At 40.9% G+C, this 26,630-nt stretch overlaps 1 long non-coding RNA gene across 1 annotated transcript in view; it reads left to right on the forward strand.

Annotated features, from left to right (window-relative positions):
- LOC115302274 overlaps positions 1–7,780 on the forward strand; it is a 92,194-nt gene extending 84,414 nt beyond the window's left edge. Inside the window, exon 4 of the long non-coding RNA XR_003913436.1 lies at positions 7,489–7,780. This is a non-coding gene — a long non-coding RNA (uncharacterized LOC115302274). The remainder of the gene's footprint in view (positions 1–7,488) is intronic.
- Positions 7,781–26,630: the final 18,850 nt, after the last annotated feature.

Genomic DNA, 26,630 nt, shown 5'->3' on the forward strand with positions numbered 1-26,630 from the left:
AGTTAGATTGCTTCCAAAAAAATCTGAAATGCCCTTCAGAGGATGATTCTTTCCATGTGTCACAAGTCACTGAGTTCTGCCGAGAGATATTAGGAAATGCAGGTCAAAGCCTGCTCAATGTTCGTTGCCAATTGTTATTTAGTAAGTGCGGCTCCTCCCTTTTTTCTAAAGTCTTCAGGATCATCTAATGGTATTTGATTGTGGAGCATGAATTTGTTTGTTTCAGTCCTACCTGGTCTTTGCAATGCAGCTCAAATTCATGGTCTTGGGAAATCAGAGATTTTTAGCCAGGGAGATCCATGGGCTGCCCTTGGGAGGCCAGATCCCAACAAATACCCAAATCACGGTTTCTTTCAACCTCTTGATGCTATTTGCAGTTGGTAGTGAAAGGGTGGCTTTGGGATTAGCCCTGGGTGGTGGGCAGTGAGTTCTAGATTTATCCTTTCTGAGAAGGGCTGCTCAGCCAGCCTTGCGGGAAAGAGAGCCCCCTGACTCATGGGTTTAAAGACTGACTGCCATTTATTATTGGCGAGATCTGAGTTGAGCCATGTAATCTACCTTAGCCTCCAATGCCGCATTGAAAAATACTGTGTTTAGAAACTTAAATGCTATCTGACATATCCAGTATGGGGGAGAGAGCCTCGCCAGGATCACCAGCCAGATGAAGACTCTACCAGACCTGCAGAAACAAACTGACTTGCTGAATCTTTTCTGAGACCACAGACATGATCCTTTTTAATTCAGTCCTTAAGCCATTAGCATAAATGAACTTCTAGGTTCGCTTAAACATCTCTGGCAAATAAAGGACAATCCGTGAAGGAGAGGCTTCAACAGCACTGTTTCTCTATGTGGAGTGTGCTGGTGGTTTTCAGAATGCATTTTATATGCAAAATTTAGTGACAACATTTGGTTTCCATTGGGCGCTCTTTATAGCTGCCTTCTGGTGCAGAATGCATGGGAAGCAGTTAGCCGGCCATTGTCAGTGCTTGCTCGGTGGAGGCTACTGGGCTCGATTCTCTTTTCTCTAATCAACACGGCTTCCTAGGGGTGTTGTTATCTGCACCAGAGATATTGGAGTTTTGCTTTGGCAACTGGTGAGTCAATTCCTCTGGATTGTTGGGAGGAGGGGAATAATGCAAGCAAGAATGTACTTGTTTCCGTCAACTTCCCAAGGTTTGAGGAGAATAAAACCAGTCACCTTCTCATGAAAAACTGCAGGTGGTGAAGTAGTAAAGTCTGGATTGCGATTCACGGGGGGAGACTGGGCTGAAGATGGGTCTTTCACGCAAAAGCTCGAGCAGGCTGGTGGGATTCTCTGTCCTTGGCTCTCCTGGGTGAGGCGGAAATCTGTGAGCACTCTAAGGTCCATTGCTGTGTCCTCACAAGCTTACCTGGATGTCCCAAACAGCCTCAGGCCTCTGCATTCTGTTTCTTCATACTGTGTCCTGTCCTCACGTCCTCAACAGACTTACAGCCTCCTGCGGATGATGTAATCACTATGTGCTACACGGTTCCGGTTCCTGCTCTCTTTGATTTCCGGGACCCAGCGAAAGATGACCCAGTCAGAAAGAAATGTCACTTTGCACATCATTAGACTGTGCTTCTGGGTTTTCCCCACAGAAGAGAACAATGAGTTCTTGGCTCCTCAACACTGGTATTTACCTGCATCATTGGCTGTAAAACGAGGCTGGGCTCTATGCAGTGGGTGGGCGGATGTCATCATTGTTGTAGGACTCGTTTCTCCACCGTGAGTCTGCTCAGTGCCTGGTAGTCAGAGCAAGGGAACTTGATTTTAATAACTAATCCATTAAACTTTTATTCTAATTATTTTTCTCTGATGGTAAATTTCTTAGATCCAGAAACCCTTGGTATATGTATTTTCCTCTTTGAGAAAAGTAAGGGCTTCCATTTATGTAAGAAGAGTGAATGGTATCTTTCTTCTCCATTGTATTTATATTTCAAAATTTATCTTCTGATACACAAAAATTGGGGGAACTAAGGGCAAGGTTTTTTATTGTATTTAGCAAGATTATCCAAGATGACCGAACTTTCTTTAGTCTTTACTTTTTAATAAAATATTTTAACATTTATTTTTTTGAAAGACAGAGAGAGACAGAGTACGAGTTGGGGAGAGAGACACACACACACACACACACACACACACACACAGAATTTGAAGCAGGCTTCAAGCTCTAAGCTGGCAGCATAAAGCCCGATGTAGAGCTCGAATCCATGAACTGTGAGATCATGACCTCAACCAAAGTCAGATTGACTGAGCCACTGAGGCACCCCCTCTTTGGTCTTTCTTAACGGGAGATCATCAATCTTTTTCAAGGGAGGATCTACTTTTCTTAAGATGCCCATGGAGTAGAAAGCTAGCTGTGCAGGAAGTGAGGAAATAGGAAGGAGAAGGGATGTCTTAGTGATTTCTGGGTACTGGGCAGACCCAACTGTTCTACCCTGCTGGCCCATGGAAGGGTCTGAATCCAAAACTTGAAGCCAGCCCCTGAAGAATGAGGATGAAAATTTTGTGTATGACCAATTCCCTTCTCCCAAGACTTTGTGATTATCATTTTGTCTCTAATAGATTTGCTGAAAGAAAATCCCTTAAAAACCTTAACTGAAACAGTTGCCTGTTGTAATGGAAATGCTCCCCGGTCAGCCAAGTTTGAGGCCTGATCCGAGGCTTTAGCAGGCTCCCAGGGACTCCCCAACCCACTCCCTGTTCCTTCTGACCCCAGACCTGGAGTGTCATATGTACAGAGAGCTCAGCTCTCGGGGTAGGTCACATGCCAGTCCGGAACCCTTGACCTCAGTAGCCTCTATTTTTTTTCCCCCCTTGTGGGCGGGTTACTGAGTTTCTGTAGCGCTAGAAAGCTAACCGCTCTGTATGACTCTGGTGACATTATCAGTCTCCTATTCATTATGTGTTATGAAGCAATGAAAAATATTTGAGTCAGCTCCCGGCTGAACCTGAAGTCATGGGAAAAGTCAGTGCATCAAAAGCTTGAGTTTATATAAATACATAAATATATCAGCTGTGCTTGTGGGAGACGCATGCAGCATCCTTTTGAGGCGACCTCTGCACACTTACCGTATCAGGTGGACCTTCCACTACTGCAGGCATTTAGAATGGCAGATGGCAGTGCATGCGTGTGTGCATATATGTGTGTGTGTGCTGAATGCTTATCTGATTTCCCATGCTTTCACTTCATGAGTAATTTCCTGCTAAACATTTATGATGGGGAGAACAGTTCCTCCAAAAGTTAAATATAGAATTTCCACGTGATTCAGTACCTCTTCTCTTTGGTAATGCTCGGCAAAATTGAAAGCAGGGTCTCAAACAGATATTTGTATCCCCATGTTGACAGAGTATCATTCACAATAGCCAATTGTAGAAACAACGCGAATGCCTATCAAAAATCCATGCATCTGTCAGTGGGTAAATGGACAAACAAAATGTGGTATATACATATAATGGAATATTACTGAGCCATGAAATACATGCTACTGTGTGGATAAACCTGAAAACATGCTAAGTGGAGGCTATCAGACATAAAAGGTCATATATTGGAGCACCTGGGTGGCTCAGTTGGTTAAGCTTCTGACTCTGGCTCAGGTCATGATCTCACAGTTCGTGAGTTCGAGCCCTGTGTCAGGCTCCACTCTGACAGTGCTGAGCCTGCTTGGGATTCTCTTTCTCTCTCTGCCTCTGATTCTCTCTCATGCTTGTGTGCACTCTTTCTGTCAAATAAAAAACTTTTTAAAATGTCATATGTTGTATGATTGCACTTATATGAATTATCCAGAATGAGCAATCTGTAAAGACAGAAAGTGTATTAATGGTGGCCAGGGGCTAGGTGGAGGGAGAAACCGGGAGTGACTGCTTAATGGGTAGAGGAGTTTCCTTCTGAGGTGATGAAAATGTTTTGGAACTAAATAGAAGTTATTGTTGCACAACATTCTGAGTATCCTAAATGCCAGTGAATTTTATTTTATTTAGTTAATTTAATTTAATTTTATTTTTCAGTTTGTTTACATTGAAATTTTAGTTAACATACAGGGCAGTATTGGTTTCAGGAGGAAAGTAGGTGATTCATCACATACAACACTCAACACTGCCACCCAATTTTTTATTTAAAAAAATTTTAATGTTTATTTATTTTTAAGAGATAGAGACAGACATGAGTGGGGGAGGAGCAGAGAGAGAGGAAGACACAGAATCTGTAGCAGGCTCCAGACTCTGAACTGTCAGCACAGAGCCTGACGTGGGGCTTGAATTCATGAACAGTGAGATCATGTCCTGAACCAAAGTCAGGCACTTAACCAACTGAACCACTCTGGTGCCCTTGAATTTTTTATTATAAAATTGTTAATTTTATATTATGTGAATTTGAGCTCAGTTAAAAAAATGTCTACGGTGGTATTTCAAGAGTTTAAGAACAGGTCAGAAGAATGCACTTCTTGAATACTATATATATATATACATGTAGGTATAGATACAGATGTTCCTTTGAATATATATTGGCCAGGTGTGGTGGTCACTTTTTATGTATCAGCTTGACATGGACCACACTGTGTCCAGATATTTGGTCAAACGTTACACTGGGTATGTCTGTGAGACTGTTGGGGATGAGACTAAAATTAAAATCAGTAGATTAAGTAAAGCACATTTCCTTCCTAATGTGGGTGGGCCTTATCCAATTAGTTGGAAGTCTATATATATAACAAAAAGGCATTCTCTCTGGAATAAGAGAAAATTCCTTCTGCCTGACTGCATGCAGGCTGGGAGAGCAACCTCAGCTCACCTTCAGACTAGAACTTCTCCATCTACTCTCTTGGGTCTTCCTCTTGCTGACTCACTACAGATCCGGGACTTTCAGCCTCCGTAACTGCATGAGCCAATTTCTTATATTAAATCTCCTCATAGTTCATATCTTTATCTCTCTCTCTCTCTCTATTTGTCTATTTATCTACCTATCAATAATCTATATCTATCATTTATCTACTTGTTATCTATCATCTATCAATCCATCTATTATCTATTAACTATCTACCTATTATCTATCTGTCTATCAATCATCTATCATCTATCATCTATCTACCTATTATCTATCTATTTATCTACCTATCAATAATCCATATCTATCATTTATCATTTATCTACTTGTTATCTATTATTTACCTATCTATCAACTATCTATCTACCTATTTACCTATTCATCTATCAATCATCTATCCTCTATCATCTCTCTCTCCCTCTCTCTATCATCTATTATCTATCTACTTATTATCTATCTATCATTTATCATCTATCTACCTATTTATCATCTATCTATCACCTATCTATCATCTATCATCTATCTATATCTATTTTACCTACCTATCCTATTCTCTGGAAAGAACCCAAATATACCAGTTTACCAGGTTTCTGACACAATTAATTCTTTTTGTATTTTCTTGCTGAGCTTTCTTTCTGTTTTCCTTTTTATATAATGCCCTGTGGTCTACATGACTTACTTTGAATAGTCTCATACTTAATGGCAAACAAAATTGCTTATCCAACCTGAAATAAAAATTTTATCAGAAAAATAAAGGTAATAACTCTATTGCTTTTTTGACTGAATGTTAATTTTACCAAGCCTGAAGATTTTACCAAAGTCTATGTTTCCTTGTCTTTTTCCTTCATAAGAGGAAAGGCCTTATTTAGTTGTGCCTCTTCTGATGTGCCAGTTTATGATGTGGGCATAATGAGGTTCACCTCCAATAACACTATGTCACAACACAGTTTATGACCCTCATTAAGTTTGATAGTGATAATTAAATGAAGCTGTTAAGAACATCCAGGGTGAGCCCTCTGGAGTTTTCCTGATTCAGTTTCCACAGACACTCCAGAGACGACGAATCTAGCTAACTAAGCCAGAGTCCGGGATACTGTGACTTATATATCTATGATCTGAATATAAGTGTCTTTCTCCATAAATAAATAAATAAATAAGTAAAAGGGCAAAGCTAATAAAAGTCAATGTGAAGAGACCACTGCGGATGATAACGGTGACTACAGTGGCCAAGGTTTCAGAGAAGGGATGGTGCTTCCTCTAGCGGTGGGCCTAATTTAGTGAGGAAGAACGGACGAGAGGCATCTATGTAGCTCTTACAACGAGCTCTCGTTACTTCTCACAAAAGTCCTGTAAAGGACATAGTGCCACTCTCATTGTGGAGATGCATGCAGTTGATGCCTTTGTCCCTATACGTTCTGTGCCATAAAGCAGGTGTCTCATCTATGAGGACTGAAGCAGTGCACCTACTAGAGTCCTGGGTTCATGTGCATGATGTAGGGGGTGTGGCGGCTCTCTGTTGGACACTGGGCAAGGGGTTGCAGGAGTGTCTCATCGAGTCTGTCCCTTCAAGAGTCTTGCATTAGCAGCCTATCACCTTATGTCTAAGAAGGATGATTCTGTTAAAAAGAGTGAGAAAAAAGCCCAGGAAGAGCTAAGTCACCGAGCCCTCCAGAAGACCTTTCTCGAGTAAGGAAACATTCTCTGAAGAGGGAACCAGGTGGCACCCAGGGCTGGGGCTGGTGGATGGGGAGGGGGGGTGCATTGTATTGGCTTCATAGAAACACCATCAGGCATTCTATATGCATGCTACAGCAGGAGTGGAAAGAGGCAAATGTCTTTTTTAGCCAAGGGAGTCTCTCTGGAACACAGGGCATGTGCTTTCCAGAAATGCTGAGGATTCTGGGCAGCGAGGTCAGGGAGAGGGCAAGTTCAGGGCTAACCTTAATGGGCAGGGGCCCAATCAGATAACTGATACTACCATCATAGCCCTGAATTTACCCTTGCCTGGAACAGAATGAAAAAAAACCCCACATCATAATATTAGGTATAGCATTCTGTGTGTGATGTTGTCCACTCCATGGAAAAGAAGCACATTTTTGATCCTAGTAAGTATGCTCATTAAGGACAAATAGATCAATGATGTAGAACACAGTCCAGAAAAGAACCAGTGAGTATTTGCAACTTTGTATACAGTAAATGTGGCCTTTCAAATCAGAGGGTAATGAAAGATTACATGATGAGTAGTGTTGAAATGTTTTGTTATCCAAACCAAGTTAATCAAATTCAGTTGGGGAAAAGTAGTTAGGTCCTGTTTCACGCCATGAAAACAAAACTCTAGACAAATCAAATGCCTATACAATGAAAATATCACAGAAGCATTAGAAGAAAAGAAATATATTTCTAACTTTGAGAAACAAGAAATAGATTCTATAAGAAACACAATGCAAAAGCAAAACGAAACCATGGCCACACATAATCTTGTCAGGGGCATATATCAAACCCTCAAAATGGTCCCATTAATTAATTCCTTTGTTTGAGGTGAGCAAAGACATCACCTCGCCCTACTCTCATGGACATGGGAGCCAACAGCTTTCATCCGAAGCCTTCTCTCTCCACCTAATCTTCTCAAAATCCTTTTATGCCCTAGGTGCGGTTCATGGATGACCACCATTGATATCCTCCATAATGATCTTGTATCTCACTTTGGAATACAGTGTCTCTTATCCTGGGGTTTCAGCCAAAGCTAAGATGAAATAGCATCACATTAATATCTGTGTGTGTGTATGTGTGTGCCTGTTTGATGACACACTTCAAATTCAATGAATATAATGGTGAGTAGTCAAAAGGGACTTCAACTTTATCTGTGTTGTTTCCATTTTTATAGTGACACTATATTCGTGTATTTCTTGTATAATTGAAAATAAATGAAATTAAAGACACTCTAGTCTGTTCTTTTTGAGTTTCTGTAATTTAATTTCCATCTGCCAATGAAATACGTCTAAAACCTTTCTTGGGGTTAAGAGCCCGACAATGTGTTGCTCTGTTGGAAGAAGACCAAATTGGGAGGCACTTTTCAGGGCTCTGTGCTGCAGATTGCTCTTATGGTCTCAGCATCTGTCTCTTGGTTTTTGCCCTTTCCAGATATGCACTCAGTGTGCTTTTGCCCTGGTACTTTGACTTCCTGGCACCTGGCCAACCAAAAGGCATAAATGGCAAAGCCAACAATGTCCTCATTTGCAAACACAAGAGAATACATAGCTACCTGGTCCATTTCCAACTGGAATCAAAGCCCCATAGGTAGGGTATTTATTCCAACAGTGAAATTGAAACAGGTATCTATTTGGCTTCCCCTAAATAAGCTGAATAACCACTCTTCTGGTATTCAGACAGCATCCTGGGGATATTCTGGTAAAGTGGCGGTCGTGAGATAAATAAGGTCATCCATCTTAATGTGTAATGTGACTTTGACTGGAAGGCCATCAGGCCAAGTATGGCAGTAAACAAGCCCAGCCTTTTCTAGCTGTCCTCTGGACAGTTTTCTCACGCTGCATTAACAATACCTTAGTAACACCCGTTTTGTATTTTATAAACATTTAAAGTGCTTCCACATGGTCACTGGCCCATTTTACATCTATTTGGTGTCCATCATGGTTGGCCCTAAGACCGGGAGCAGAAGGAAACCATTTTTTTCTCATATAGAAAGCTCAGAGTCCGGGTTAGGGAGGCAAATACTTAAACCAACATAACAGCATGGAAAGTACCTCGAGAGAAAGAAACAGGAGCTGTGGGAAAACAGAGAAAGCATCAGAGAGAGGTAGGTGAGTGCTGGGCTACTTTAGGAAGAGGCAATGGCCTGCAAGGAGGTGCCAAGGCATGGAATTACACCATGGGTTTTGAGGAACATGTTATTAAGAGCAGGGCATGAGCATAGTGAAATATGGAGGGTTTTGTGTGCTCATTCAGGGAGACTGAACCTGACCTGAAGGCAAGGAATATGTTTGATGGATTCTTAGCAAGAGTGTGCGTGTGGGGTTAGCGAAGGACTTGAATATATTTGCATTGCAGGGCAAAAAATCCAGGGGAAGGAAACGATGCTGGAGACTGAGAGACCAGTTAAGAATCTGCCTGAGTAGTCTGCGGGAATGAGGCTGCTCTAAGACAGAGGGCCCAGGAACAAGAACAGGTGAATGGAATTGAGAGAAGCGGAGGAAGCAGCCTCTATACAGTTAGGAGATCTGTTGAATATTGGGGAGTTGTGTAGAAGGGCATCTAGGTGGTTGACTTTCATGCCTGGGTAGGTGAAGGCGCCATTCATAAGGCAGTGAAACATGCAAAGGGCCTAGGGCCAGGGAGAATTGGTAGGTATACTTTTATAATAGATATTCTCTCACACTTTTTAACAAAATTCTGCTGAGCTAGATAGGAGGGTAGGATGAAGTCTATCTTTTGGCAATGAATGTTAGACACTCAAGATAATTGGGCTCGTCCAGGATCTCTATCTGCTTAGTACCAACTATGGAACCAGAACCAAGTTATATTTTCTCTGGCCCAGAGCTTTTTTTAACTGAACTGTGAAAATTATATCCTTGGGACTCTGAATCTACTGCCTGTTCTGTAGAAGGCAAGACATATTCCAGATGCACCCTGGGCAGAAGAGAAACTCTCTTCCAAATTCCTGCCTTCACTTATTTGGCACATGTTGTGAGCACTGCCTCTGGGTCATGCACTCTCCTAGGTATTAGGAGTTCAGCTGTGAACATCTTGCTCTTGTGGGGCTTACATCAAAGCAATTATGTGGAGGAAACTAGATGCTATAGAGAGAAGGATAGAAGGGAGGGATTGGGAAGTGTTGGGATAGGAGGCTGCTCCTTCCTAGTGGTTGGTCAGGGATCAGGAGATGTTGAGCAGAGATTAGGGGAAGGGAGAGGGGGTCATGGAGATACTGGCGAGAGTGTTCCAGGACAAAAGATCACATGTCCTATTGCACTGCTCTGAGGATGTGTTTGACATGTTCAAGGAACACAGAGAATGCCAGTGTGGCTGAAGCAGAGAGAGCAGAAAGAAGAAGGAAGGAGATGAAATCAGAGGAGTGGCTGATCAGGTCTTACAGAACCTTAGAGACCAGAGCAAGGACTTTGGCTCCTGCTCTGAGTAGGAATCTTAAAGAGCTATTCCCAGATAAATGACATGATGTGACTTATGTTTTCAAAGGACCACACTTTGGTTACAGGAATAGGGCAGAGACAAAGGGATCAGTTTGTAGGCTACTGGAATAATGAAGGTGAAAGAGGTTAATGCCCAAGACTGGGGTGGCAGCCGGGGAGGGGTGAGAAGTGGAAATATTTTAAGGGGAGAGACAGCAGGTTTGCTGGTTGATTGGCCATAAGATATAAAACAAAGACAAAAATCAAGAATGGCTCCAAGGCTTTCTCTTGAACAACTGGAACCATGAAATTGGCATTTCTTTAGGTGGGGAAAGATGAAGCAGATTTGGTAGCTAGAGGGAGATATTTGTTCTTGGACATGTTAATTTGAGAGGCTCATTGGACAGTAAAGTGGAGATGTGAGTGTCGTCTGGAGTGTTGAGGTCTGGGATAGGGATAGAACCTTGGGAGTCATTAGCATCTAAATGCTGTTTAAGACCTTGAGACTAGCTCAGGTCACCAAGGGATTGAATGGGAACAAAAAGGGGAAGAGGGCTGAGGACTCAGCCTATGAATGTAGGTAATTCACATGGGAAATAAGGAGAAACTGGGAGAAGAGATATAGAAGGAGCAACAGGTGAGAGAAAGAGGGCTAAGAGGCAACGCACTCTGGAAGCAGGTAAAGACAAACTTTCACAACAGAAAGATGGGTGCTACTGATGGATAGGTGATATAACCTGGAGACTGAGACCCGGCCATTGGAGACTGTTAGCTCACGGTGGTGACCTGTGACGTGGATGGAGTGGCCGGGAGAGAGTAGTCTGATGGGAGGAAGTGAAGACAGGGAGTACAGCCAAGGCTTTCAAGGAGTCATGCTTGTACAGGTGAAGTATTCGGGTGGGGTGGGAGAGGGGAGAGTTCCTTTAGGTTGACTCTTTTTAATGAGCAACATTAGCATGTGTTGAACGCCAGTAGGCTCCATCCTGGAGGGAAGCCTGGTTGCTGATGCAGGAGTGATACCCTGGGCCATGCACACATTGAGCTAATTAGCAGGCTGTACCTTTAATAAGAAAGAGCATGTGTGGTTGTCTAAATGGGGAGAACCTAGTCTCCAGGATGACGTAGGGACAGGGACAGCTTAGAAGTTTATAAAATAAACCTATTGAGACAAATAGGTATTTCTCTGAGAATTAAAAAAAAATGCTGGATTCATGCTTTGCACTTTACATTAGAATAAATTCCAGATGTATTAAAATGAAGTGCTAAAGAGTAAATTATAGCAGTATTCAGAGAAGTGAGGAAAGAAATTTTCAATGTAAACTTGGGGTGGAGAAAGCTCTTTGGAGTACGACACAAAAACAAGAGCCCCCAAATGAAAAGTTGATAGTTTCAACCTCTCACAAATAGAATTCCTCATAGCTAAAGATAGTCAAAGCCTTTAAAAACACAAAGAGAAATTTATATAATTCAATGACTGACAAACAGCTAGTTTCCAAAACATATGGAGGTTAAAAAAAAAAAAACAGTAAGATAAAGATGAACAACCCCAAAAGGAAAATGAGAGGTCATGGGAAGGTATTTTATAAATTGGTATGACTTGAATGGACGATGTTCTGGCAATACCTTTCAAAATTAAAAAATGCATAGGGGCACCTGGGTGGCTCAGTTGGTTAAGTGTTCGACTTTGGTTTAGGTCATGATCTCACAGTTCGCAGGTTCAAGCTCCATGTCAGGCACTGGGCTGACAGCTCAGAACCTGGAGCCTACTTCAGATTCTGTGTCTCCCTCTCTCTGCCCCTCCTCTGGTCACACTCTGTCTCTCTTTCTCAAAAAATGTAAATAAATAAATAAACATGAAAATTTGTTTAAATAAAAAGCATACATAAGCATAGGTATTTCAATTTTACCTTTATTTATTGCTTCACTGATGCTTTTCTTTATGTTGGTCTGAGTTTCTGTCTTATATTACTTTTTTGTGTGAGATTGACAGATTGATTTTTTTTTCAAGGATCTAAGACCACACTTGACTCTAGCTATCAACAGCAATGGATGCTATGACAGGGAATCCACATGTTTGAACAAGAATAGAACTATGGATTACCATTGCCTCAGGCATAGGAATCACTGATTTTTGCCAGATTTTTAAATTCCACTGTCGCTAAGGGGCCCTTCCCTGTGGCCTCTTTTAGGTCCTCGAGTTTCTTCTGCTCTTCTTATGGTTTCTATTATTTATTTATTTATTTATTTATTTATTTATTTATTTATTTATTTTCAGAGAGAGTGTGCCAGCATGGGTGGGAAAGTGGAGCAGAAAGAGAAAGAAAGATGGAGGGAGGGAGAATTATAAGCAGGCTTCATGCTCAGCACAGAGCCCAATGCAGGGGCTTGATCCCGTGACTCTGGGGTCATGATCTAAGCTGAAATCAAGAGTCGGGTGCTCAACCAACTGAGCATCCAGGAGAACCTTAAAGTTTATTTATTTATTTATTTATTTATTTATTTATTTATTTATTTTTGAGAGTGAAAGGGAGCATGAACAGGAGAAGGGCAAAGAGAGAGGGAGCGGGGGAGAGAAAGAATCCCAAGCAGGCTCTGTGCTGTCAGCATGAGAGGCTCGATATCATGGATGGCAAGATCATGACCAGAGCCAAAATCAAGAGTCAGACCCTTAACCAACTGAACCACCAGGCAGCCCCTGTTTGAATGTTTTATCTTCCTCATCCATCTCCTTGGCCTGCTTCTTGGGTTTGTGTTACCTTCACCACTGGACACGGTGCATGCTGCCCTTTTCCTGGAGGCTACCACCAGAGGCCTGATCTGTATTACATTTCTTTTCTCTAAAGAACTTCCTTAACATTTCTTGCAAAACGGGTTTACTGACTATAATTCCCTCAATTTTTGTCTGAGGAAGTCTTTATTTGTTCTTGACTTTGAAAGAATTTTGCAGGGCACAGAATTGTGAGTTGGTGGGGTTTTTTCCTCTTCACACATTAAATTCTTCATTTCCTACTCACTTGCACAGTTTCTGAGAGGTCAGATGTAATTGTTACTTTTGTTCCTCTGTAAGTAAGGTCTATTTTCCCCTTGGGTTTGATTTTTCTGAAATTTTTTCTTTATGTTTGATTTTCAGTAGTTTGAATATGATATGCTTTGGTATAGTTTTTTTTTTTTTCCTTGTTGTTCATTTGGGTTTTCTGGCATTTATTCTTCTTGGTGTTCTCTGAGCTTCCTGGGTCTGTAGTGTGGTGTGTCATATTACTTTGGGGGAATTTCTCAGTCTTTGTTGAATCAAATATTTATCCTACTTCTTTCTTTCTTATCCTTCTGGTTTTCTCATTACATTTATGTTATCTTTCACAGTTGTCCTGTACATCTTGCATATTCTGTTATACAGGTCTTTTTCTCTCTTTGTTTTTTGTTTTTTTGTTTGTTTGCTTGCTTGCTTTTCAATTTTGGATATTTCTACTGACATATCCCCAAGTTCAGAGATTCTTTCTTCAGCCACATCCAGACTGTAAATAAACTCAACCAAAGGCATTCTTAATATCTGTTACAGTGTTTTTTCCCCTCTTCTTAAAAAAATGTTTATTTATTTATTTTGAGACAGAGAGAGAACATGTGCTGGGTAGGGGCAGAGAGAGAGAGAGAGGGAGAGACAGAAAGAGAGGGAGATAGAGAGAGAGAGAGAGAGAGAATCCCAAGCAAACTACACTGTCAGCACAGAGGTCAACATAGGGCTCGATCCCACAAACTGTGAAATCATGACCTGAGCCAAAATCAAGAGTCAGCAGCTCAACTGATCAAGCCATCCAGGTTCCTCTGTCACAGTGTAATTTTTGTTTTTGTTTTTTGTTTGTTTGTTTGTTTTTATCTCTAGCATTTCTTTTTGGCTCCCTTTAGATTTTCATCTCTCTGTGTTCAATGCCCATCTGTTCTGGTATGCTGTCTACTTTATCCATTAAATCTTTTAGCATAATAATTATGCTTGTTTTAAATTCTCAGTCTAATAATTCCAACATCACTGCCATGTGTGGTATTGATGCTTACTCTGTCTTTTCAAATTGTGTTTGTACATTTTGCCTTCTAGTATGCCTTGTAATTGTTTCTCTTTTTTTTAAGTTTATCTTATTTATTTTGAGTGTGTGTGTGTGTGTGTGTGTGTGTGTGTGTGTGTGTAAGCAGGAGAGGGGCTGAGAGAAAGAGGGAGAGAGAGAATCCCAAGCAGGCTCTGCACTGTCAGCGCAGAGCCCAGTACAGGGCTTGAACTCACAAATCATAAAATCATGACCTAAGCCAATACCAAGAGTTGGACATTTAACCAACTGAGCCACCCAGGCACCCCGTAATTGTTTATTGATAGCCAGATATGATGTACCAGGTAGAAGGAACTGCTGTCAACAAGCCTTTGGCAATGTGGTGATGAGGTGTAGGGGGAAGGGAAGTGCTCTATAAGTCCTCTGATTAGGTCTCAGTGTTTTAGTGAACCTGTGCCTCTCTGGCCAGGACTGTGGACTTCACAAATATTTCTCAGAGCCCTCCCCCCCCCCACTTTTGGTGGCGCAAGATGACAACAGTGATCCAGAGTTGGGTATTCTACCTCCTTCAGGTCAGGTAAGCTCTGATAAAATCCCAGCATGTTGGCTCTGGTTAACTAGTTCCTCCTGAGGGCAGTCCTTGTTAGAAAGAACAGAATGCTCTGGCATATTTTGAATGGTTCCTTTCCCACTCTCTGCCGAAAGCATGGGGGAATACTTTGCGAGAACCTGGGCAAGCTCCTGGAGGCGAAACTCACAGAAACATGAAGACCACCCTGTGACCAGGTACCCCTGGGATTTTACACTCTCAGACTTATCCACGGTGAGCTCCAGCAATTCATCGACAGTTCAGTGTTCCTGACAAGCCCTGGCTCCTGCCAAGGTTTCGTCTCATGCATTTCTGCTCTGACGCTGGGATTGTCTCTCCTTGCCTGTCAGTCTCTTCACTTTGAGAGGCAATGGTTTGCCCTGTGTCCTCACTTCTCTTACACGTCTAAGAACTGTCGATTTTTCAGTTGGTTTCGTTTTTTACTTGTTAGTAAGATAGAGTGGCACCTTCCAAGCTCCTCACATGTAGAATCAGAAACTGCAAGCCTCTCACAATATTTTACTCTCTTTGCCTTAATGATCTGCATTCTATGTGATTACATTAGGTCTTTTCACCACATCGCTAGTTGGATTTTCATATTCTTCACTGTTCTTTGGTGCTCTCAGTTTATTTACTTTTAAAATTTCTTTTCAGGGGCGCCTGGGTGGCTCAGTCGGGGAAGCCCCCGACTTCGGTTCAGGTCAGATCTCACGTTCGTGGGTTCGAGCCCCGTGTCAGACTCTGTGCCGACAGCTAGCTCAGAGCCTGGAGCCTGCTTCTGGTTCTGTGTCTCCTTCTCTCTCTGCCCCTCCCCCTCTCATGCTCTGTCTCTCCCTGTATCAAAAATAAAATAAAACATTAAAAAAATTTTTTTTAAATTTCTTTTCATGTTCTTATTAAGGTATAAATTTATGTTTTTAAAAACTTTTTTTAATGTTTTATTTATTTTTGAGATAGAGAGAGACAGAGCATGAGGGGGGAGGGGCAGAGAGAGAAGGAGACACAGAACCAGAAGCAGGCTCCAGGCTCTGAGCTAGCTGTCAGCACAGAGCCTGATGCAGGGCTCGAACCCACGAACATGAGATCTGACCTGAGCCAAAGTCGGAGGCTTAACTGACTGAACCACCAAGGTGCCCCTAAATTTACCTTTTTTAATATAAAATTCTGCCTATTGATGAACAGTACTGTTACTAACACCACCATCAAGTCATACAACATTCTATAATCCCCCAAATGTGTCCATGTTTCTTGGTAGTTTGCTTAACCCTCATCTACAGGCCTTGGCAACCACTAATTGGCTTTTCCTCTCCATAGTTTTGCTTTTTCCAGAATATTATATTCCAGCCAGTCTATATATATTGTAGACTGTCCTTTTGACTTAGCATAATACAGGTGAGATTCCATGCGTTTTGCACATATCCGTCACTTGTTCCTTTTTATTCATGAGTACTGTTGCATTTTATGGCTGTGCTAGTTTGTTTATCTACTTTCCAGTTGAGGGGCATCTGGGTTTTTCCAGTTTGGGGCAATTACAAATAAAGGCACTATAAACATTCATGTGTAGATTTTATGTTTTCATTTTATTTAGGTAAATCTATAGCCCATTTAAAATTGAGCTGGCTGTTTTCTTACTGTTGAGTTTTGAGTATTTTTTAAATATTCTGGGTAGAAGTACTTTATCAGACATGGGATGTGCAAGTATTTTCTCTGAGGCTTGTCTTTTCATTTTGAAAATCGAATTTATATTTGAGTTCAGTAATAACTGTTTTGCCTTATGTCCTTAGATCTGGAATTTTTTGAAGATCTTTTTTATTTAACTGTTTTATCATTTCATATGGAACAAATTTGAATTTTTATTCTTACTAAATGGCTCTGGATAGCATAAAGCGATTGCTAAAAATTGTCTTCCATCCCATATCTTCTTCTAGTTTGTCATTCTCCTATTTTTTCATACCATGGTTTTGTTTTTCTGGGTTTTTTGCTTTTTTTTTTTTTTTTGCACACCCCTGCCTCCACCCTCACACAAAGTACTTCTTCACCTGAAAGACCTCAAGCAGATTGATTTGGTTGCCTTAGTGTATTTTCCATCTGGCTCCTGTTTGTCCAGGTTTGATCGGGCATTTATTTGCTCTGATAATGCATGGGTTGCTGTCATCCCACTGAGCTATGATTTACACTTGAATGGGTATCTCCTGGTCCCTCCACCAGTGTCCTTCACCTGAGAGAGCAGGGAAGGCTCCAGGGATACTTTCTGCTTTTTCCTTTTCTTCTTCTTTTTAAAAAGAATACCTGCACTCTATCCTTCCGCCAAATATCTGTGGAACATTCTGGCCAGAACTCATCTCATCTGGGCAGGGTAGGAATAAGCATGGTCTCGTTCCCATTGGAAATATCTCCAATTCCTTATGAAGCTGCCATGCCACATTTTGGCCAAACAGAGCCTCCCTGTTGCTCATGCTGTTTGTTTCCCCCACTTTTTCTCCAGCAGCCATTTCTACTTCTCTCTCAGATGAAGGAAATTTAGAGATCCTCTTCTTTGAAGATCTGGGTACACAGTGAGAATTTTGGGGACACAGCCATTTCATCACCATGGGTTCCCAAGGCTGGAGAGGGTATTAGGAACCGCCCCCCAGAAGTCTCTGATGATTTCCATTTACCTCCTTGACCATCAGGCTTTAGACTTTGATGTTGTAGCTCAAGTCTTTTGTTCAGTTGATTACTGTTGGTTAAAATGTCATGACTTCTGACTTTTTGTTCCTCTTGTTAGACTTGGGGGGAGGAAAATTTGCTGATGCAGTTTCAATTCATTCACTACGTCCACAAGTTTTATTTTATGGTAGATTTTCTCCTCTGGGAAGCATTCTCTGATTCCACCCAGGGTCAATATCCCTTCTCTGTTTTCCCCACAGAGCTGCAATTAGCTAGTAATATTTTACTCTGAAGGTTAAATTATTGGAATACTTCTGTATCTGCTAGAAATAGCCACTGTGCTAAACCCCTTCAAGAGAGCACCAGAATCCTTCCCATTACCATGACTTCCCTGGTCTCTCCCCCTGTCATCCCTCATGTTGCCTGCCCTTGATTCTGCTACTAAAATGTTGATGTCTGAACCACTGTGGGACTTTGAGAGCCCTGGACCAATAAATGCTGGTCGCTGATGGACCTATGCGGGTTGGTTGTTGCCCAAGCCAACCACATGCTAAACATGTTTTATGTCACTTCCACCTGTGTTTATTATTTCTTTCATGGTAATTGTTTACACATTTCTGAAGTTGCTTCTTTACCTGGCTTCTTACTTATTTGAAATACAAATTCCTTGACAGTAGCAAACATTTATTTAATTTATTTTATATGCCATGTTCACTGCTCACTTAATACTTCCCCCAAATACTGTGAAGTTAGTATTATCACTCCATTTCACAGATAAAGAACTCACAACTCAGTGAGTTTTAGCAGTCCAAGTTTACACTGCTAATTAGGGCAAAAAGTAGAGTTTAAATTCAGCTACCCTGCAGAAACTGTCTAGGAAAGGTATTTCCAGTGGAAATTTTTTATAACTAGTATTTTGGAATAAGAACAACTGCCACATGATAAGCAATGTGATGTTAACTTCTTATAACATGCATGCAATGCATACACCTGAAGTTCTTTTGAGGGCAAGGGATATATATATATATATATAAAGTTTATATATATATATATATACTTTAGAGCATAGCAGAATGCATGGTTTCTTGTTGGCCCAAATGAGTGATCATAAAATAAGGCAAGAAATGATGAACGAATGGATGAATTAATTGATGAGTCAGTTAAATACTCTTTCAGAAGATATATTATTGGGGATATAACAGTAGAATGAGGGGCAGTATATGTAGTGTTCAAGAACATGAATTTGGGGCACCTGGGTGGCTCAATCAGTTGAGCCTCAGACTTCGGCTCAGGTTATGATCTCATAGTTTGTTGAGTTTGAGCCCCGCATCGGGCTCTCTGTTGTCAGCTCAATGCCCACTTCAGATCCTCTGTCCCCCGCCCCCCCGCCCACTCTGCCCCTCCCCTACTGTGCTCTCTCTCTCTCTCTCTCTCTCAAAAAAATAAGCATTTAAAAAATACCATCAACTTTGGATTTGCCCATGGTATGCATGAAATACAATTTATATAATCATTCTCTTAATGGGCATTTAAGTTGTTTTTATTTTTCTTATACAAATAGTAAATATCTTGTGTATATTTTACAGCACATACATGAATGTTTACATAGGTTAGCTTTCTAGAAGTAGAATTACTTGGTCAAACAGTATATGAGCTTGAACATACTTAAATATTTCAAATTTATTTCCAAAGGAACTCCTATTACTTTTTACTGCTACCAATAATTTATAAAAGAGCCAATTACCTACACCCTTACTGATGGCAGATCTATTTAACCTGTAAAATTTAGTAAAAATATTAGTGCCTTATTGCTTTCATTTATATTTTCTGGATTACCAGTGATGCTGAGCAAAATATCATGGTTTAATATTTGTCTTTTTCTGAGCCACCTACTCATATACTTTGCCCACTGTCAACTGGATTGTTTACCATGTTATTGATTTGTAATCACCATTGATCTCATATGGATATTAATCGGTTGCAACAAACCAGTAAACCTAGCCTGTCTCCAGAGTGCTGCCATCTACTTTATTCATTAGATTTTTGAGGGTACAGAACTTTTCAGTACTTTTATTGTCAATCTTCTACTTTTTTTCCTGGTAAAAAAATGAGATAATTGATGCTTGTAAAAGTATTCTTCCAAAGTTTATTCCAATAATTTTATAGTCTTGACTTTGATAATCAGATCTTTAACCATCAATATGTTTGTGCTTATGTTTATGTATATGAAAAAGAGGAGAAAGAGGTGTGAATTGGATAATTGATGTCTAACTATGTTTTCTAATTTGCTCCAACACCACGTGTAATACTTAGAAACAGCACAGGACTTTCAATTGAAAATCGGTTAGGAGTTTCTAACAAGAGAGTTCCTTAATTTAGCTACATACAAAAAAGTGTTCTTTAAGAAGTCATAACCAATCTGTAATTAAGGACGGTTTTATCTATCTTAAGAATCTAAAAGTTATCTGTTTAAAACCTGACTTATTATATTGGCCAGGGCTTAGTACAATGTTCCACAGCAGAGCAGATAATGGGATTTGTGACATTTCTCACATTAGTGAGTAGGCTTCTGTTATCTTATCAGTGCATAGGATATTTGCAGTAGCTTGCTGATTAATAACCTTCATCCAGTTAAGAAAGTTCTATTCAATTCCTACAAACACTCTAAGATAAGAAAGTACTAACCATGGCTTATTGCTAAGCAGGCACCTATATTTGCCTTTCTAAAAATGAGAGGTTGGAACAGCTCTTTTGTAACTGTTCAAGTAATTACTTATTACTTCTGTAGGACATCATCCTTCTCCTGGCCTCCTGAATTCTGAGGTTGGAATTAGCATGAGGGTCTGCCGGAGGGCTTCTTCCTGGATTTCCAGGGCTGTGTCCTCAACTTTTCTGAGCATTGTATCCAATCCTCTCCTTTATGCTTTATATTTCCAGAAACATCTCCCTGCTGGCACATACCTCACATTTTCCAACATGGCTGGGAGTTCATTTTTACTCTTATGTTGCTCCCACAACAAATGATGGCACATGATATAACTGTCTCATATCTTGTGTTTCTTTAAAAATGTTTATTTATTTATCTTGAGAGAGGGGAGGGACAGAGAGAGAGAGGGAGAATCCCAAGCAGGCCTTGTGCGCATTGTAGAGCCTGATATGGGGCTCAATCTCATGAACCATGAGATCATGACCAGAGCTGAAATCAAGAGTCAGTTGAGATGCTTAAGCCACTGAGCCACCCAGGCACCCCTCATGTCTTGGTTTTTGAACTGACAATATATATTAGAGATTTAAGTACATAAGAGCCTCCTTGTTCTTTTAAATAACTACATAGCTTGCTGCATAATATGCAATAACTTCCATAGCTGCTGTATAAATTCGTAACACCTGCCTCCCACTGCTAGACCATCTTTAGGGTCCTCCAGAATTTGTTATTACAAAGAATCCTGCCACAAATATTCCTGATAGACATCATTTTACATGTGTAGAGCTTAACTATTTAAAAAAAACTATAATGGAATTTTCAGGACAAAGTGTCCATGCATTAAAAATTTTTTTTGTACTTTATTTATTTTTGAAAGAGAGAGAGAGAGGGCAAGTGGAGGAGGGGCAGAGAGAGAGGGAGACACAGAATCCAAAACAGGCTCCAGGTTCTGAGCCATCAGCACAGAGCCCAACACCAGACTTGAACCCACAAACCACAAGATTATGACCTGAGCCAAAGTCAGGTGCTTATATTTAAGTGAGATGAATGATAGCTACGATTCAAGGGACAGAATGAAGGTATTAGAAATATTTTGGTACTATATATGTGTGTGTGTGTGTGTGTGTGTGTGTGTGTGTGTATACACACATAGTCTTTGAATTTGCCTCTATTTACAATTTTTATTTTAAAGTATTGAAGAAAATTAAGTAATGCAATTCAAAACGAGATTGGCTGCCTCTCAGGCAGACAAGCCAAAGAGCTACTTTTCCATGGGTTCAATTTACTTTTTAATTTTTATATTAAAAGCATTTGATCCCCCCCTTTTTTTTGCAAAACTCATTGCTTAGAAAAAGACTCATTTCTGATTTTTCTCAAAGTGTGTTGGACTCAAACAATAAGTGGAGTGCTTTTTTTTTTTTAAAGAGTGGCATACAGATAATGACAGTGAAATAAAATTAGAAGAAAAATATGCCTATGGGGAAAAAAGATTTTTAAGTAATTGTATCTGGAAAAATTAATGTAGGGTCTTTAAACTTCACTGTGGAAATCTTAAGCAAGATTCTGTCACCCGCTCTCTGTTCTTCTTTATTAACCCTACTGAAAAATGTTACAGGGTACTCATAGAGACTAGAAATTGTGTCTCAAACATAAATTCTTGATTTTTAAAGTAATAAAATTTTCTTGTTTGGGGGTCTTAATTAGCATTATCCCATGCCTTCAAATTGTTAATGCCATGCCTTAATTTTAAATGTGATATATTTTAAATATATGCAAAGGTTCATTTGAGCTTCTCAACAAGGTAGGTATTAAATATGATGCAAAAAAATGTGGCGACCAAGTGTATACACCTCCTGGGTGCAAAAATGAGCTGCCCCACTCACAGAACTCTAAAATCTAACTCTCAGTATCCCTGTCTATAAAATGGGAAACAATAGTTGTGGCTATAAGACAGAGATATTGAAAGGATTAAATAATCTAATATGTGCAAAGCCTTTGGAATAGTACTACTGAGCGGTACATAAACTAGGGCTTCAGTAAGTCTGCACAATTACAATTGTTATTCTCACTGGACAGAGAAGGAACCTTAGAATCAGGTTGGTCAAGTGCCAGAACTCAGGTCAAGTCTACCGGGTCTCATCAAAATAGTGTGGTTGAAAGTCATCACTTAATGGGGCGCCTGGGCAGCTAGGTTGGTTGGGTGAATGGCTTCAGTTCAGGTCATGATCTCATGGCTTATGAATTCCAGCCCTGCGTCAGGCTCTGTGCTGAGAGCTCAGAGCCTGGAACCTGCTTCAGATTCTGTCTCCCTCTCTCTCTTCTCCTCCTCACTTTCCGTCTATCAAAAATAAACATTAAAAAATTAAAAAAGAGAGAAAGTAATCACTTAATTTGTCCTGCATATGCCTCTCGATCTAAAAACATCAGTAACTTCTGTTGGTAGAGTCTATATCTTTACTAATCTTATCATATATTTATATATCTAATACACTGAAACAAATGAAATCTATTATCATCATATGAAAATGGCTGGATGGAGTCTCAAGAAATTTGGGGAGTAGTTGGGGCATACATGTACTTAAAATACAGGTTCTCTGGGGGCAGGAAATTATAATTGGAGGGCACGGGAGCCATTTTGGAGCAGCTTCAGCTGCTGAAGAGGCTTATCAAATTTACAGCTTGAGTTTGGAGACAAAGCAGCTTAAAATATAGCCTTTGGAATTTCTTTTAGTTTTTTTAAGAGGCCCATCTCCCTCATGTGAGCTGATGCTAAGGCACCACCAGATGCCTACGTGATCTTTGAGCTGAGCCATGCTGTCCATGGGCAGAGGAAACAGGCAGTGATTTCACACACCAACTTGTCTAGGAAGTCACAGGGGACAGACCCCATGGGGAGCAAGCATGGGGTGGAGGCCCAGCTATGTGACAGCTGGAATTTAGCTACTTAGTGATTAAACTGGGCATACTGGGCAGCAGAGCTGGAAATGGTAGTAGCATTAGCTAATACACTGAGGGCTCAACATTGGGGTCCCAGTCTCCATGCTGTTCCCCTTCCATGCATGAACCTCTAGTCCTGACAACAGACCAAGGAGGTAAATGGAATTATCCAGTTATCCCTCCTAAGAAAATAGAGGCTTCAGATAATGGGTTACTTTCCTTGGGTGTTCCTGGTGAATGGCAAGGACAGCAGACAAATCAAATGCCTTAACTTTTCTATCACTCAATTTCCTTGTCCATAAAATGGGCAAAATGATAGTGTCTTTGTTGTAGAGCTGTCATGAGGGTTACATGAGTTAGTAGATATAACCCCTGACATGATGGGCGGTGCATGTGAAATCCCACAGAAAGTTAACTGTCATTACTGTGACATGGTATTTCACAGTGCCTCTTATGCTCTGTTTCCTTTAACCCTCCATACAGCAGTGAGAAGATATTAGATGCCCAAAAAAGAGAAAATTTGATGGAGTTTTCAAATTCTTTTTTTCTTTTAGTTTTTTTTTTTCTTTTGAAGAGTTTACTTAAGTTCCAGTTAGTTAACATAGAGTGCAGTATTCATTTCAGGTGTACAGTAGAGTGACTGAGTTTGCAAGTTTTATACTGATGTTTTAAGTTAGCCAAGGCCCTAAACTTGAGATTTCATCATTGAAAATTCCTTGTAAGTCTGACATCATTCCTGTCACTTCCTTACTCTGACACCAACACCCAGATGATGAATGGCAAAGCTGAGAGCAAGGATTTGGCTGACAAGCAGGAAATGGTGACTTTGCACAGTGACAGGAGGATTTCTTCAGGATTCAAAATGGCAGCATGCTTGGTGACTAACCTGGTCTCTCCCCACTCTGTCATGACTATAATCCCTGGGACTGCTCTCCTCTCTACAGTGCTGGTTGTATGGCATAATCAAGGCTTAATGGTCTTTTGTGGGAGCTTACTAAAGAATCATGACCAAGGGAACATTCCTGCCAAGCAGGGGGGCCTAGGCCATTGTATAAGGCATCACTTGATTGAGCTAAACTGATGGTTCAGGTAGACAACTACCATGGTGGTTGTTCTCCTTATTTGCCCTGAACAAAGGAGGATTTCTTTAGACAAAGTACCTTAGACTCCTTGTTGTACTGGCCAATTTCTTTACCAAGTTGACCAAACGATGGAGTTATTCTTGTGTCCTACTGATCTGGTTGATAAGACTATTAACACCTATTCCTGGTTACATGTTTGCTTTTCAGAAAAAAATTTAAAAAATCAGGTTTTGGGTGAAAAATTCACTTTCTTTGGTAAGAACAGAGATTAAAAGATGCTATAGGAGGTTTATGAGAGATTAGAAAAAAAAATATATATATATTGGCCTCTGCCCTCTGGTTCTTGGCACAGAGCTCCTAAATCCCTTAGTATTTTCTGGATAATTGGAATGTGTTTCTTTCTAATGAGGTGACCCTTGGTGGGATCCTGGACAGCTTCAGGATGAGGGCACCAGAAACATCAAGCCATGATTAGAAGCTTAGCTTGGAATTGTCAGCCCCACTGGCTATCCTCTGGGAAGAGGAGGGGGACTGGAGATTGGGCTAATGATCAATCATGCCTACATGATGAAGCCTCCATAAAAATACCCAAAGTAGGGCATTTGGAGAGCGTCTGGTTTGATGAATACATCCATGTGCTGGGAGTGTCGTTTACCCCAGCCTCATGGGAACAGAAGCTTCTGCACTCAGAACGCTTCTGGATCTTGCCCTATGAATTTCTTTATCTGGCTATTCATCGGTATCCTTTATTACATGCATTATAATCAACTGGTAGACATAAGTGTTTCCCCGAGTTCTGTGAGCCATTTCAGCAAATTACTGAACTCAAGGAAAGGGGGCTGGGACCCCGGATTTATAGCCAGCTGGTCAGAGGCTGACAACCTAGCACTGTGATTGTGTCTGAAGGGAGGGATAGCTTTTTTTAATATGTATTTTATCTTTTTAAAATTTATTTTGAGAGAGAAAGCACGAGCAGTGGAGGGCAAAGGAAGAGGGAGAAAGAGAATCCCAAACAGGCTCCACACTGTCAGTGCAGAGCCTGATGTGGGGGTCTCTATCTCATGAACAGAGAGATCATGACCTGAGCTGAAATCAAGAGCCAGATCCTTAGACGATGGAGTCACCTAGGTGCCCTGAAGGGAGGGACATCTTAATGGGCTCAATGAGCCCTTAACTCATGGGCTGTGATGCTCACTCCAGTGTCAGAACTGAATTGAATTATAGGATGCAGCTGGGGTCACAGAGAATTGCCCCACATGTAGGAAAGCCCTCATTCATTTGGTGACAAGAAGTGTCAGAAGGGAAGTGTCCTGAGTGAGCTAGTACTGTGAGTAAAGGAGAAACACACAGCGAGTGTTTTCCCATGACAGTGATTCAGAGTTGTTTCTGGAGCCTAAAATAAAGAAAAGCCAGGTGGAAAGAATGGCCCAGAGGAATGGTACCATGTTCACTCTTGAGAGGCCTTGTTACTTATCACTCATTGAGCATCAGCGTTACTACTGAGCCTCTAAAAATGAGAGGTGAGTGGGCAGATGGAGAAAGAAAGGAGAAAAATTTCTAGAATAATTTTTCCAAAAGGATGCTTCTGGTACCAGATAATCACCCAATCAGAGAATTCTTTGACACCCTCTCATTTTATGGACATATTGTTATGTTTGTGAAACCCAATGAACCCTCTCCCTATGTCAGCCTTTAACTTGGGTTTAAAATAGACTTTCCTCCACTTAACCTTAAACGTGGTTGATGCCTTTATTGGCTCATTAGCAATAGGCCTTGGGAGCAGATCACTCTCTCCTACATACTTGAATCAACCTTCATGGGTGAGTAATGGATGTGGCTAGATTCTGTACAATTTTAGGCATCATGCTGCCTGGGTAGTTTCTCCCAACAAGGCTGTGAGAATCCTCACTACTTTGATTCCTTAATCTAGAACACATCCACATTTATGTGTGAATTCCTGCAGTTCAAAGCCCCATTGCTCTGTATCCAAATAGACCTTAGTAGATTTGCTACATTTATCACCTAGAATATTCCCATAGTGCCCTGATTGGCCTTCTTCCCTCTTTGCCTCTTTTAAACCTACTTGCTACGATTAAGTGTCAACAACACCCTAAACTGCAAATCCAGCCACGCCTGCCTCTGCTCTGACCTGTCTGTCCACCTCACCAGCTCTGTATTTCTTCACCTCTTGTGTTTGCTATCCTTCTGTAACACCAAGTACCCGCAGTTCTCCCAAGTTTTCATACCTTTATTTACAACCCTGCCTTTTCCCAGAATGCTCCTCTCATTGGTAGTCACCAGGCCAGCCCTGACTTGTCATTCAGGTATGAACTCAGGTGTGACACCCTGCAGGAAGCTGTCTTTAAACAGCAGCATCGGTCCAGTATTGTTCTATGTTAGCACCGATCTCCCGACTATGTGCTCATGCCCGTCCTCCGGATGAAACTGTGAAATCCTCTTGGGCAGGCCCCTTGTCTTAATGAATTCTGCATACCCAGCACCCAACACAGGACCTGATACTTAGCAGACATTCAGTGAAGTCTTGTTGAACTGAACTGGTTTCTGACTCCCATGGCTCTGGTCATACCTTCTGATTACGTCCTGTTCAACAAATCTCTCCTGACAGCATGCACAGCCCTTGGCCCCATGA

This window comes from Suricata suricatta, chromosome 9 (assembly GCF_006229205.1).
Source record: "Suricata suricatta isolate VVHF042 chromosome 9, meerkat_22Aug2017_6uvM2_HiC, whole genome shotgun sequence".
NCBI lineage: Eukaryota > Metazoa > Chordata > Mammalia > Carnivora > Herpestidae > Suricata > Suricata suricatta.